Source organism: Caretta caretta, chromosome 1 (genome assembly GCF_965140235.1).
Source record: "Caretta caretta isolate rCarCar2 chromosome 1, rCarCar1.hap1, whole genome shotgun sequence".
NCBI classification, from domain to species: domain Eukaryota; kingdom Metazoa; phylum Chordata; order Testudines; family Cheloniidae; genus Caretta; species Caretta caretta.
In genome coordinates, this window is record NC_134206.1 from 186,533,282 (window position 1) to 186,546,209 (window position 12,928).

The 12,928-nt window shown below is 44.2% G+C and overlaps 1 protein-coding gene across 4 annotated transcripts in view; it reads right to left on the reverse strand.

The window, feature by feature from the left end:
- The window catches only part of LOC142068368 (uncharacterized), a 60,446-nt gene that overhangs the window by 11,669 nt on the left and 35,849 nt on the right, over positions 1 to 12,928 (reverse strand). The window contains exon 1 of one of the 4 annotated variants that reach the window (XM_075117875.1): positions 12,799 to 12,886. The exons of 1 other annotated variant lie outside the window; for it this stretch is intronic. The gene's annotated coding sequence lies outside the window, so the exon portion shown is untranslated. Of the gene's footprint in view, positions 1 to 11,698; positions 11,776 to 11,965; positions 12,104 to 12,798; positions 12,887 to 12,928 lie in introns of those variants that run through there. 2 more of the 4 variants (XM_075117874.1, XM_075117870.1) reach the window with 2 other exon arrangements.

The following is a 12,928-nucleotide window of genomic DNA, read 5'->3' on the forward strand; positions in this document are numbered from 1 at the left end:
TTGAATACATCTAAATTATCTAAACATTCTTTAACCTGTTGTTTCTCTTCTAGCTTGTGTTCCTTCCCCCTTGTTATTAATATTAATTGTATTAAGCATCAAGTCACCATTAACATTTTAATCAAGACTGAAGCAAAATAGACATAAAACACCTCACCCTTCTTGATGTTGTCCATTAGCTCTCCTTCCCCACTAGATAGTGGACCTACACATTCCTTTGTCTTTCTCTTGCTCCTAATATATTTACAGAACCTATTCTTATTGTTTTTTATTATCCTTCCTGATGTAACTCATTCTCTGCCTTGGCCATTTTGGATTTTGTCTCTACATGCCCAAGCTACTCTTTTGTACTCCTCTTTAGCAATTTGTCCATGTTTCCACTTTCTGTAGGATTCCTTTTTGATTTTCAGGTCACTAAAGAGCTCCAGATGGAGCCATATTGGCCTCTTACTATTCTTTGCTTCACATCGGGATAGTTTGCTATTGTGCCTCGAATAGTGTCTGAGAAGTTACCATCTCTCCTAAACTCCTTTTTCCCCTTAGATTTCCTTTCTGTGGGGCTTTACCTACCCATTCTTCGAGTTTGTTAAAAGTCAGCTTTTTGTTTAAATCTACCATATACATGTGTCCCTTGCAGTGGGAAGACAATGGGCATGTGCACTATATGGATAGGCTGCAGCACAGTTCAGGAACCCAATTTGTCACAAAGTTAATTATTTCTGGAATGTTAGCAATGTGCATCACCCAGTGGTAAATAACTGCAGAAATAACTGCTCTTCAACCACAACAGCACCAACAGTCAATTTACCAACTTCAAACTGGTTAGCCACAGACATATAGCAGTCTTCGGTAGACAGCTTTCAGATGGACTGGCAGGGCCTTGCCACCCTCATCTGATGGTCCTGTCACTAGAGGATGAAGGCAAGCTCGTCACACCGCTCAATGAACATAGCTCTCTTCATGAGAAAGTTCTAAGCCCTCCCAGATCTGCATGATAAGGTAGTCCCCCCCAACTCTGTGCTTGTGGTCTTGCAAAGAATGGCCAGTCTACATGGGGGAAATCCACAGCTACTGCAATCCATACCAGCTGTCTCCACCATCATGTCAGCATGCAGCCTTCATGATCTCCTCACTTAGGCCTACAACTGCCTTCTCAGGGACACAAGCCACTGCCAAAATGCTCTCCATCCTCAATCATGACCTCCATCTACAAACTGCTGCATTAACAGTGCCAAAAGCAGGAACAGATCTTCACCCATAAACTGGATCCATGTGTTGGCATAGCTGGAACAGGCAAAAGTGAGGCGCCTGCAGAACCAGAAGTACTTTAGTGGCAGGCTAAGAACATTTCCACACAGGAGCTTAGGAAGAGCAGAAGTTCTCTCACAAGACACTGTGAAACAATTCCTAGATGCAACAAAACAGAGGGAGGTACCAAACAGTAGGGAGTACATGGTGTAAGGTAGAACTAAGGAGAGGGCAATAAAATCATGCATTTACTAACTGTAGGTATGTGTACAGCTTGATAATTAAAAGAATATAGAACAAGTGCTTCTAAACTATGTATGTATTTTCTGCATATTTTCCTCTAATCTTTTTAATATTACCAATATTACTGAAAATTAGAAGGTATTGCTTGCAATAGCAGGTAAGATTAAGGTTTTTTTTTTTTTGAAAGCTTTTTAAAATTGTACATTTTACAACACTTTAACCGTACAGGACAGAGTGAACATAACTAGACAATTTCTCCACACAAGAGAGACAGACATCCGAAGACCTAAAAAGCCACAAAAATTGCCAAGAGATTCAGGGGCAGGAATACTATCTACAGTTACTTTAAATTCATTTTGAAGTTACTAGATTTTGAGTTGACACTGTCCCCTTTAATATAGTGTACAATTATCACATCAACAACATGCTGCTCACACTATCTCCCAGCAACCGCTGATGCAGTTTAACTGCTCCAGAAGCCACCTAAAGTACATCTACACAGCAACAAACAACAAAAACATATAGCAAGTCTCAGAGCCTGGATCAACTGACTAACTTGTGCTACAGGACTAAAAGTAGGGCTCAGACTGGAACCCAGGCTCCGAAATCCAGGAAGGGGGGCTGCGTCTCAGAGCCTGGGCTTCAGTCTGAACCTGAATATCTACATTGCTATTTTTAGCCCCACACCATGAACCTGGGTCAACTGACTTGGGTTCTGGGACTTTCAGCCAGGAGGGTTTGGGGTATTTTTTGGCTGTGTAGAAGTGCCCCGTGCATTTGCGAGCCAGGCTATGATACACACTCGTCATGTCCGCACCAAGGAAGTTCTGCAAATGTTTCCCATTATTGCTAACACCATTTCAGTTCCACCAGTACTAGCTATGTTTTGAAACTCATGAGCAGACAAGCAGCTGCTAGCATTTTGGGGCCCAGTGTCACCTAACCATCCTTAATATCCCAGCCTTAACGGACGTCAGTTACTGCCAACAACAGTGGAACCAAACTGCCGTTAGCAACAACCAGGAACATTTTTGCTACATTTCCCTAGTGCAGACAGGGCCTCTGGGGCTTAACAAATTATGTCTGCAGCTCAAAGTTAATCTCAGTCAGCACAATACATAGATGTCGAGCAGGTAACCCTGGTCTTTGAAGAGTGGCTCTTCCAGAGCTAGGAGCTATTCAAATATGTTGCCTATGCAGGCTTCCACATCGTCACCTCCAAATTCTTGCGCCTCCTTCACAATGAGGCAAGAAACAGGCTTGAAGCCAGTGGTGACCTCTCTTTCCCCCAAAAAGGAAGTCACTCACCAAACTAAAAGATATTTAACATTTCAGCTCAAACTTCAGGACAGGTCAAAACTACATGGAAAAGAAAAAAAAACACTCACCTCAAACACGAAACATTAGTAGGAACCTAGAGTCAACGGAACAGAATAGGGCAGTGGTGCTCAACCTTATTACACAGGAAGGTCACACAAACCTAAGCACAATCTTGTGTGGGCCAAACAGATTCTACCTATTTTAATAAGATTTAAAGTCACTTGTATTGATTTATATTTTAAGTTCAGCTTGTTTTGTATTGAGATAGACAATATTCTACATAGAAACAACCTATTTACATACTTGTGTAACATGACAACAAAATGCTAATGAATCAGGGGGGAGGGATAGCTCGGTCGGGGGAGGGATAGCTCAGTGGTTTGAGCATTGGCCTGCTAAACCCAGAGTTGTGAGTTCAATCCTTGAGGGGGCCATTTAGGGATCTGGAGCAAAAATTGGGGATTGGTCCTGCTTTGAGCAGGGGGTTGGACTAGATGATCTCCTGAGGTCCCTTCCAACCCTGATATTCTATGATTTTATGATATGGTGTTGAAGCAGGTGGCAGGCCTTGTGAAATGCTCTGGTAGGCAGTGTATGGCCTGTGGACCATAGATTGGGCACCCCTTGAATAGGGGCTGCGAGGGTGGGAATAACTGAAGTGAAGCCTTCTTGTTCCTCAGTATACAACAACCACGGCATTGTTTAAACAGAAAGAATGAGGCACATCAGCCAGGTATGGAAAGTGGCAAGTGCTTTTTCTATTCATTTTGGCAGCCAGTCACTAAGTTTCTAGAATGAAAGATATGAAGAGTCTGTAGGCATAACACACATCAAGCGGTGATCTTGTCATCTCTCACACGTTACAGAGCGGTGGGATTGATCAGCTTGTGGACAGACCTCCTCCTCCAAGGAAAGTCCAGCTGTTGCAGGAAGTGGTAGGGGCAATTAATTGCTGAACCAGTGCCCCAGTATGCTGCAAGGATACACTGCATGATACCTTTCAGAATTGCCGATCGATTGTCCCCTCCTCACCTCCTTTCATATCAGCCTCTGATTAGTAGACATCTAGTAAATATTTCTAGCCTGATTTTATCTGACCCAAGTGAAGAGTTCTTTTAGAGCTTCTCTAGAGGTAGCTGCATTCCAGTGATGTAAGACAGTGATTCTTACACATTCAGTAAAACACACTACACAATGAGAACATTAGGGTTGCAAGGATGCAGCTTTTACTCTGCTCTGTGTGTGTATGAATGATAGTCTTTAATGATCCCATACTTTCTCAAATAAACAAAAACAAAACCACTGCATTTTGTGTCAGTTACTCTATAATTAACAAAAAACTTAAAGAAAATGAAAAGTTAAGAATGCCAGTGGGACATACCCTGTACCCTTCTCTCCTGCCCCCACCCAAAGACACACATCTCCCCAGTAGTGCAGTCACCATACCAGACCCTTAACAGCAGGAATGACTGCCTCCCAGTACTGCCTTCCCCAAATTTCACCCAGCTCCATCCCAAATGGACCAGACTTAACCCCCACCCCTCACACTTACAGAACCTTTCTGCATAGTTCTGTAAAGTTACACATACTCAGATTTGTGAAACAGTGTTGGAAACCTGGCATAGCCCTACATGGGGTAGTGTATGATGGTTGTACTACTGGTGAAGTGTGGGTCACGGGGGGGAGGGGAGGACGATTATTGATAGCCTTAAAAACTAAAAAGCGAGAAAACAAGAAGTATTATGTACGGAGCAATCTTAACCGACACAAAATGCAGTGTTATTGCGTGTTGGTTTCCCAAGTTTTTTAGATAGGAGTCATTGCTGTGTTGAAGACACTTTAGAGGACGACAAGAATTTTAAAAAATTAAAGTGGCAAACAGAACCGATACACAGAACTACAAGATGCTACATGTGTGTATTTCAGGTTGGGGGGGGGGTGGAGGGGAGGAAAGAGGAGAAGAGATTGACATTTGAGAAATGTTACAATCATGTAATTTAAAGATATCATGAAGTACTGTGTATGAAGTTTAATTTTTACATGGAATTGTTTAACTTCAAAAATCAGGACTATAGGGCTTCAAATCAAAACTCCCTAACTCATACATTTTACAAGGTCTCAAGGTGTACAGTGAGCAAGGCTCCAGCTGCTGTGAAGCCCTGCGTTATTCAATGAGCACAACACAAAATGTACATGTTCAATATTTTTCTAAGTTGGGTGCACATGCACAGCAAAACCTGAAGTACTCTGAAGTATCAACTGTACTGCAAACACAAAGGCAAGTCAAAACTAGTTTTATGGGAATATTCAGAGGCATTTCTGTTCAATGATGGCACTATTTTTCTGACAATTTCAATTTTCTATCCCTAACGAAAAAAAGGTTGTAAAATTTTGTTTAAAAAAAAAAGAGAGAAAATATTTTTCTCCTCAAAAGCAGTTTAACCATTTTGTCTCATATTCTCCACCCCCAACATAAAAGAACAAAAAGCCTGGAAAATTTCAACAGAACAGTTTAAATTTTTGAAGAGTAGCGAGCTACTCAAAAGAAGGTTGCCTCAACTTTTCCATTATAACACTACAGCACTATCAGTAAAATGGGCCTCAGAGTTAGCTCTTACGCAGTGCTTTTAATTTCCAAGTGGCAGAAAAGATATAAATCATTAAAGTAATTAATGCTCTGGCATTAGGATTTTCTCATCTGTCAAATTCAAAGCACTTGATAAAAGGGGAAAAGTACTAGTTGCTCCATTTTACAGACAGCCTAACTAAGTACACAGATTTAAAGTATTTTTTCTGGGGCACTGTGGTCTAGTGGATAAAACATGAGCACAACCGGCCAGGGCAGGCCTAGGTAATTGTCTAGCCACATCTCTCAATGTCCCTTCCAGCTCTACATTTCTAAGATTCTATAATTTTATATTACAAGAGTTCTGGGTTCTGTTCCCAGCATTACAACCTTTCTATGTAATCCTGGCTAAGTAAAAGTCTCTGGGCCTCACTAACCCTGTCTATACAATGGGGTAATGATAGTTGGGCAAGTGTGAGAGTCATGAAGTACAGAGAATTAAGACTAGCCAAGTGAAAAGATGGACCAAGAATTTAGGACTTCCTGGCTCCAGATCGTATGCACATTCTCTCAGGCAGGTTAAGGAGACATTTTGGGGACACAATCAGAAACCTTTTCACCAGGCCTATAGCTCCCTGAAACATATGGAAATGGAACAAAGCCAGTTCAGAGTATTCCAACGTTTTAAGAAAAGTTGAGTGCATAGCTAATTTAGCTACATCTGCACTGCAGCTGCTCTGAACTTCACATGGACTGAGGCAAGGGCTCTATTCAACATGAAGTTAAGTTACTGCATATATAGTGAAGTCTATTATAGTCCTATAGAACACTTCTAAGAGTGCTTGAAAAAAAAGTATTATTTTCAAAGATGAGAAAGCACGCAATTTTCACTGAATGCTTAAAGGCAATTTCCCTCAAAGGAGGGCATTTCTTAGCCAAATTTCAGCTCCATGTTTTTTGCAAGAAATTTTGTAATAGGTCAAGTGTATTTTTCCATTGTCCTTATTCTCAAAAAACAGTTGACTGTTTCTGCTCAAGCTTAAAAGAAAAAATAAAAAAAAAATCAAACGAACTGCTCCCCTTTTCCCCGCCTCCTCCCAGACAGAAACCAAGCCTGAAAAATTTCAGCTCTTCAGTTAGAAGTTGTTTGTTTAAAAACAGAGGGCTTAGAACAGAAACATTTAGGCTACCTTAACTATAGACACCATTCACTCTCCAGCTGTAATTTGTAAATTTGCAGAGTATTTTTGAGAACCTTCTTCAATGAGAGTTATGTACTCATTTGATCATAATCTTTATACTGTAATTAGGATTTCAAGAGCAGGCAGAATACTGCACAAAAGGTGTACAGAAAGCAAATTCAAAATTCACATGGAAACATTTACTTCTCACTAAGAGCAGCAGTTTAAGACCCTAGAGGGAACATACTAATTACCACACTGGATCAGGCCAGCAATCCAGTATCATCTCCAACAGTGGCCAGCACCAGCTACTTTTGTCCTCCCATTTAAATTTCATCCTGATTGCTAATAAAGATTGGCTTGGCTGAAGCACATGGTTTGGTAGCCCTTCCAAAAAAAATGTATTGTCAATTACAACAACTCTGGATATTCTTGATATCCTTATAAATATCCAATCCCTTTTTGAATCTCTAATTCTTGGTCTCAACAATTTTGTGGCAATGACTCCCACAGCTTAATTACAATTGCACCAAATATTCCACCAATTTACACTATCTTGAAGTTCCACATTCAGTCAGTACTGGGATGATAAAAGCTTTTCCATAGTTATAATAGAAATCTGGTTACAGTTTTAAGTCCTATTTTTCCCCTTCCCTCTTTAACCTGATGTAAATTGAAAAAGCTGTTTGAGCTAGGGAAGTTGGAAAATTTAGGTGTAAATAATATTTGGCAAGTTTGGCAGGTTCTTAGAACAAAGCAAAAGGTGTTAGGCTTCCAAAACACTGAGGTTAGAAACTTAAAATGTGTAACCATATTTCTTCAACATATGAAGAACACTAATTTTAAATTATTCATTGCCAAACTAGGAACATCAGAATGGTTAGTCAGGACTCAGATGACTTCATGAAGACCATCCTAATTTTTGCTGAGTTGTATGAAGTCTGCCAGTGCTTTTAAGAACTTTGCCTGGTCTACAAAAATGTGGGACTTCAGAAAAGTCTCAAAAGATGTAACAGGTTTTTTTGTTTTGTTTTGTTTACATTACACAAAACAATGATATTGGGGAAAGATTCAGTACACACAATTCCTCTATCACACACAACTTTGCCCCAGAACCTGGGTTTAATGCACTCATCTCTCTAGCAGAACTCAAACTCCACAGGGACTCATACAGAGCTCATAAGTAAGGACTCGAAGTCCTTAGCAAGTTTGCTTGGGTTAAAGGATTTCATATCTATGGAAATAGACCACAGACCTTACTGAAGCACGGACTTCCAAAAAGGCCAAGGCCAAGCCAACTAGGCTGAAGGATTTTAAGGCTGCTTGCATTCCTCTGAAGAAATACTGATGCAGTTTGAGCAAGCGAAACACCAAGGCCATGTCTACACTACACACTTCTGCTGGCAGAGCTATACTGGTCAGGGATGTGAAGAGGTCTGATCCTTGACCTACACAGCTGTGCCAGCACAAGCCCCTGGTGTAAATGCAAAAAACTGTGCTTTTGCCAGTACAGCTTGTTTTGTTTGGGGGTAGAATAAGCCAATACTGGTAAAGCATAGCTTTGACAGTATTAGCTGCATCCACACTAGGAATGCTCTGCCAGTAAAGCATATTGGTATTCCTATACTAGTAAACCACTCCTAGTGTGGACATGGCCCAAACATAGCAGGACATAAGTTTGCATATTTGGTCAAGACTACGGTCAGGTCTACATTCAAGACTTAAGTCAACCCAGCTATGTCGCTCAGGGGCGTGAAAAATCCACACCCTTGAGCAATGTAGTTCAGACAACCTAACCCCTGGGGTATGTCGACAGCACTAGAATTCTTCTACTGACCCAGCTACAATTTCTTGAGGAGGTGGATTAACTATACCAATGAGAGAACCCCTCCCATTGCTGCAGTGAGTGTCTATACTTGAAAGACTACAGTGGCACACTTTCAGTTAGAATCCCAAGTAGTTCCATATGAAGAGGATACCAAAATTTTACCCTTGACTTTGTTTAAAAAAAACAAAAAAAAACCCACCCACACACTAAAACCCTAAAGAAATTCCTACACTCTTCCCACCCTATCCCCCCACCAAAAGAGAGAGACTGAAAGACTTTTAGGATTGAAAACATGTATCAATAAATTAAGAGGAAAACGTTTAAAGAAAGATTTATAAAGGCAAGTATGAGAAACCCCGGAAGTTAGAGAGTAAGACTTTAGACAGGCAGCTTGAAAATGCCAATTTAATCTGATATAGGACTTATGTTTCTATGAATATGAATCCCATAACCAGTTGTTACTTTAAATTTTGTATATGGACTGATCCTAATCTGAATTGACCAGAACATACAGGGTTTAAAGGTGATTTATAAAGGGGGGGAAAAATGAAGTTTGTACACTTTGTTTCTTTATTATATATAAAGGTGATCTGGAAGAGGCTTTTTTTTTTTTAAATTAATATAAAGCATTTTTTGCTTACTTTTTACATTAGGAATTCAAGTCCGACCTAGCCTAGAAGATTATGTTAACTGGTGAACAATTAAATTATGAGCTCACAAGAGCTGAGAGTGAAATGCTAGATGTACACTAGAAAAGATTTGCCACCATAGCCATACTGGCAAACGCCCAGTGGAGAGGCAGCTTACTTCAGCAAAAAAGATTGATTTTGAAAGGATAATTTAACTTGGAAATGGTATAAACTAAAACTACACTTGCAAAAACACTTATGCTGGTTAACTGTGTCTATACTAGAGCTTTTGAAAACATAGAGGTGCCACAAAAAGCCCCACATCTAACTGATGTTGCTATCTGAGCAAATATATAGACCTGCCCTGGCCAAAGATGAGCAATTGAGAGGGAGGGAGTTTTTGTCAATTGTTTAAAAAAAACTTTAGTTTTTTGTTTGGTTTTGTTTACACTTGTTTAATGATTAACAAAGACCTCCTTTATACAAAATGTTAACGATTCAACTTCTCCACCCTTTCATTTAAGGTGTTAAGAGTTAACAATAATGCTGAGACCCAACCCCACCCCATAACACAAGTCCTCCAGCAAAATCTGGAAAACCCAAGCCTGACATTTCTAATAGTTCTAAGTTAAAAAACAAGCAGATTTTTTTGTTTGTTTGTTTTGATGGGGAGGTGGGGGCATACATAGGAGAAAGGGAGTGAGCATGACCCTTTACACACATAAAACAGCAAAAGAGCACTCAAGCTCAGTTTAAAATCTCTGGAGGCCACCTTTAAAATAACCATAGCCATCAGACGTAGTTGGCCAGGTATACATTGGACAACATAGTTATGTATCACCAAACCAACCACTGTACCACGGTTTCCAGGAAAAAGCAGATCTACCTATTGCAGGCAATGGGTGCAGGTGAACAGGCATGGAACACAGTTTAGTTACAAATATAGAAAAAAAAAAAACAACTATGTTTATACAAGTTCCCATGCCCAAATTACCAACACCTGTTGTCAGCTATGGATAGTTTTTTCCTAGGGTAGACAAGGCCTAACTGAATGAACAACATTAAGTAGAAGCAGGATAGAGGTGAATGGAGTCAGAATTAAGGCTATCTAGGGGAGGTTAACACTACATTTCCATATTTTCCTGTGTGTTTTTTGATTAATTTAGATGTTTCTGGCTTTCAGTGTTCGTTTTCACACTATTTTAAGACGACATGCACCCCAGGTCACTATTTACAAAAATAAGATAGCTATTCATTTCTTTTTCTTTTTCTTAATTTTGTCCATTTAAGAGTACTATGCATATAGTCAGTTTTCTGGGATGTTTGTGTGGATCTTTCATGTCTTTCACACAGCAACTTGGGAGAGAACCACCTTTTTCAGAATAGGAAAGTGTGACTGTAAATCCCAGCCCCCAAAAAATTATTAGCATGGACCTTGGGGAGGTGTAGTACCTTCCTCCCCTCCCTAAAACTAATATCTGAAAAACTAATAATTAGAGAATTTAAGGGGAAAAGCCCCATTCAGGCATGACTATTCTCCCTCCCCCTGCCCCCCCAAACCAGTTTGGACACTTATTAACATCACCAAGGAGTGGCAGTTTCTTCCCAAGATCGAGCCAAAGGAGAGAGTCCTTCTCTCCTCTTTCACAAGAAAGGTCCTTGAACAGTAGGTTAGGTTCCAGGACAATGGATTAAGCTGGGGACACTGCATTATGCACATTTACTCTGAAAACACTAAGCTTTCTCTGCAATACAATCTTCCTCATCTGGTGGAGTTGGAATTATTCCATGATCAACTCCTTAGTCCACATCTCTATCACCAGCAGCTGCAACCATCATTCCCCAACCATAACCCTTTCCCTATCCCATGCTGCCAAACCTGAAAATAAGAACAGGCTCTCTGATCCTCTCTAACCTTAACCACTTAATCACCCACCATCTCTTTCAAGTCCCAATTATCCCCCAGGAAAGGATAGGGGATGAATTCTATTTATACCTACATCCCCAACAACTTGACCCTTCCCACCTGCCCTCCTCATGTAATTTACCCTATCACGGTATGCTGACCCCTCAAGCAGCTTCTTCCTCCCTGATCAATGGGCACATTTTTACCCATAACATTATGAGGTACCCTCACCTCCAAGTCACCGATGGGTGGTGAATCAGGATAGAGGATGTTGTCTCCCAAGCTCCACCAGCAACCCCAGATATGGCATTCCCTCCACTTTTCTCCCAACAAGAAATCCTCCCTTTTAGCCTCCCACCTCCATACGTGGGGGTCTCCCCTGGATTTCCCGACTCCCTTGTTCCAGCCCCAGGCAACTCCCACCCCATACGCCTCCCCTGGGATTCAGCACCTGCTTCCCCCCTGCACAGTGCTAGGAGAGTGCACCCACCCACCCACCGCTCTGCATGGGCCCCCAGACTGGGCGCTTCCCTCCCCATCCCACAAGCCCTCTCCCCCACACCCCTGCCCCACAAGCCCTCCCCACACACACCACCCCCCCACACACCCCACCGCACAAGCCCCCCACGCCTCCCCTCCCACACACATACTCTCTCTACCCAGCCCCAAACTCTGAAACTTTCCCCGGGGCGGGCGGGCGGCTCAGCCCTGCCGGGACCCCCCCCGGCCGCCGGCACCACGCGGACCCCGCTCCCGCACACACACAGCGCCACTTACCGAGCGGCGCCGGGCGGGAGGGGAGGGGAGGGGAGGGGGCGGTTCTCAGCTCCGGGCGGGAGGGGGCGGCGCAGCGTCTCCCCCCGGTGGCGGCGGATCCATTCCCCTCCCGCAAACACACACAGGATCCATTGTCCGCCAGCGCTCCCCCTCCGCACACATGGTACCGCCCGTCACTCCTCCCCCCCCCCCCATTCCAGCTAGACGAATGGTACCACCCGTCGCCCCCTCTGCCCCGCCCCGGCAATGGTACTGTCCCCTACTTACTGAGGGGATGGTGCCGCCTCTCAACCCCGCCCTGGGAATGGTACTGTCCCAAAGGAGGAGACTGTAAATACCCTTCCCCCACACAATGGCATCAACCGGCTTCTTAAAGAGGCAGGCCTGAATCCATAAGCCCCTTCCGCGCCTGCACGAAGCACCGCCCTTACATTCCCCCATTCATCTTGGTACCGCCCCCTCAATTAACATAGCTCATCCCCCACCTCACTGTGGCACCACCCCACCTCTCCCCTTTAAAGAGACAGCCACCCAATTGTGCTTCTTAAAGGGACACTCCCCCAGTGCCTCCCTCTCTCGCTGCCCCTTCCCAGCGCCCAGTGGCGACGGGGCCGCCTCCTTTCCTCGCCCGCCCACTCACTCCCCCCCCGTCCCCCCCGAGCCAGGTGAAAGCCCGGCCCGGCCTCCCCCCGGGGGCTCCCCGCGCCGCCCCCTGCAAAGCCCCAGCAGGCCCCGGCCACGCTGCGCCCGGAGCTGCCCCAGCCCTGCCCAGAACGCGGCCGCCCCGGGAGCCGCCGGGCAGCGCCGAGGCGAGCGGGCGCCCGGCCCCAGGGAAGCGGGGCGCTCCCAGCCCGGCCCCACTGACCCCGGGCGGGGGCGGGGGGGGGCACAACGCAGCACGGCGCCGCTCCCCCGCTCGGAGCGAGCCTGCCCCCCGCCGCTGTGGCAGGGAGGCGGCGCCCACCACCCTGGGGTGCGATCAATTGTCTCGGGCAGCAAATTGTCAACAGTCCCTCAGCCTCCCACCCCCAGCGCTGCCCCGGCGCCGGGGGCACAAGGGCAACGGGGGCCGAGATCCAGGAGACTGTGTCCGCGCTCACCTGAAACGGGGCCTTCCTTAGAAATACGAAGGTCCGCACAGAACCTGTTACAATGGATACTCCAGCCTGCCTGAACCTGGGGGCAGAGCCAGACCTGTCAGTCATGGGCAGCGGGAGCATGCCCTGCCTC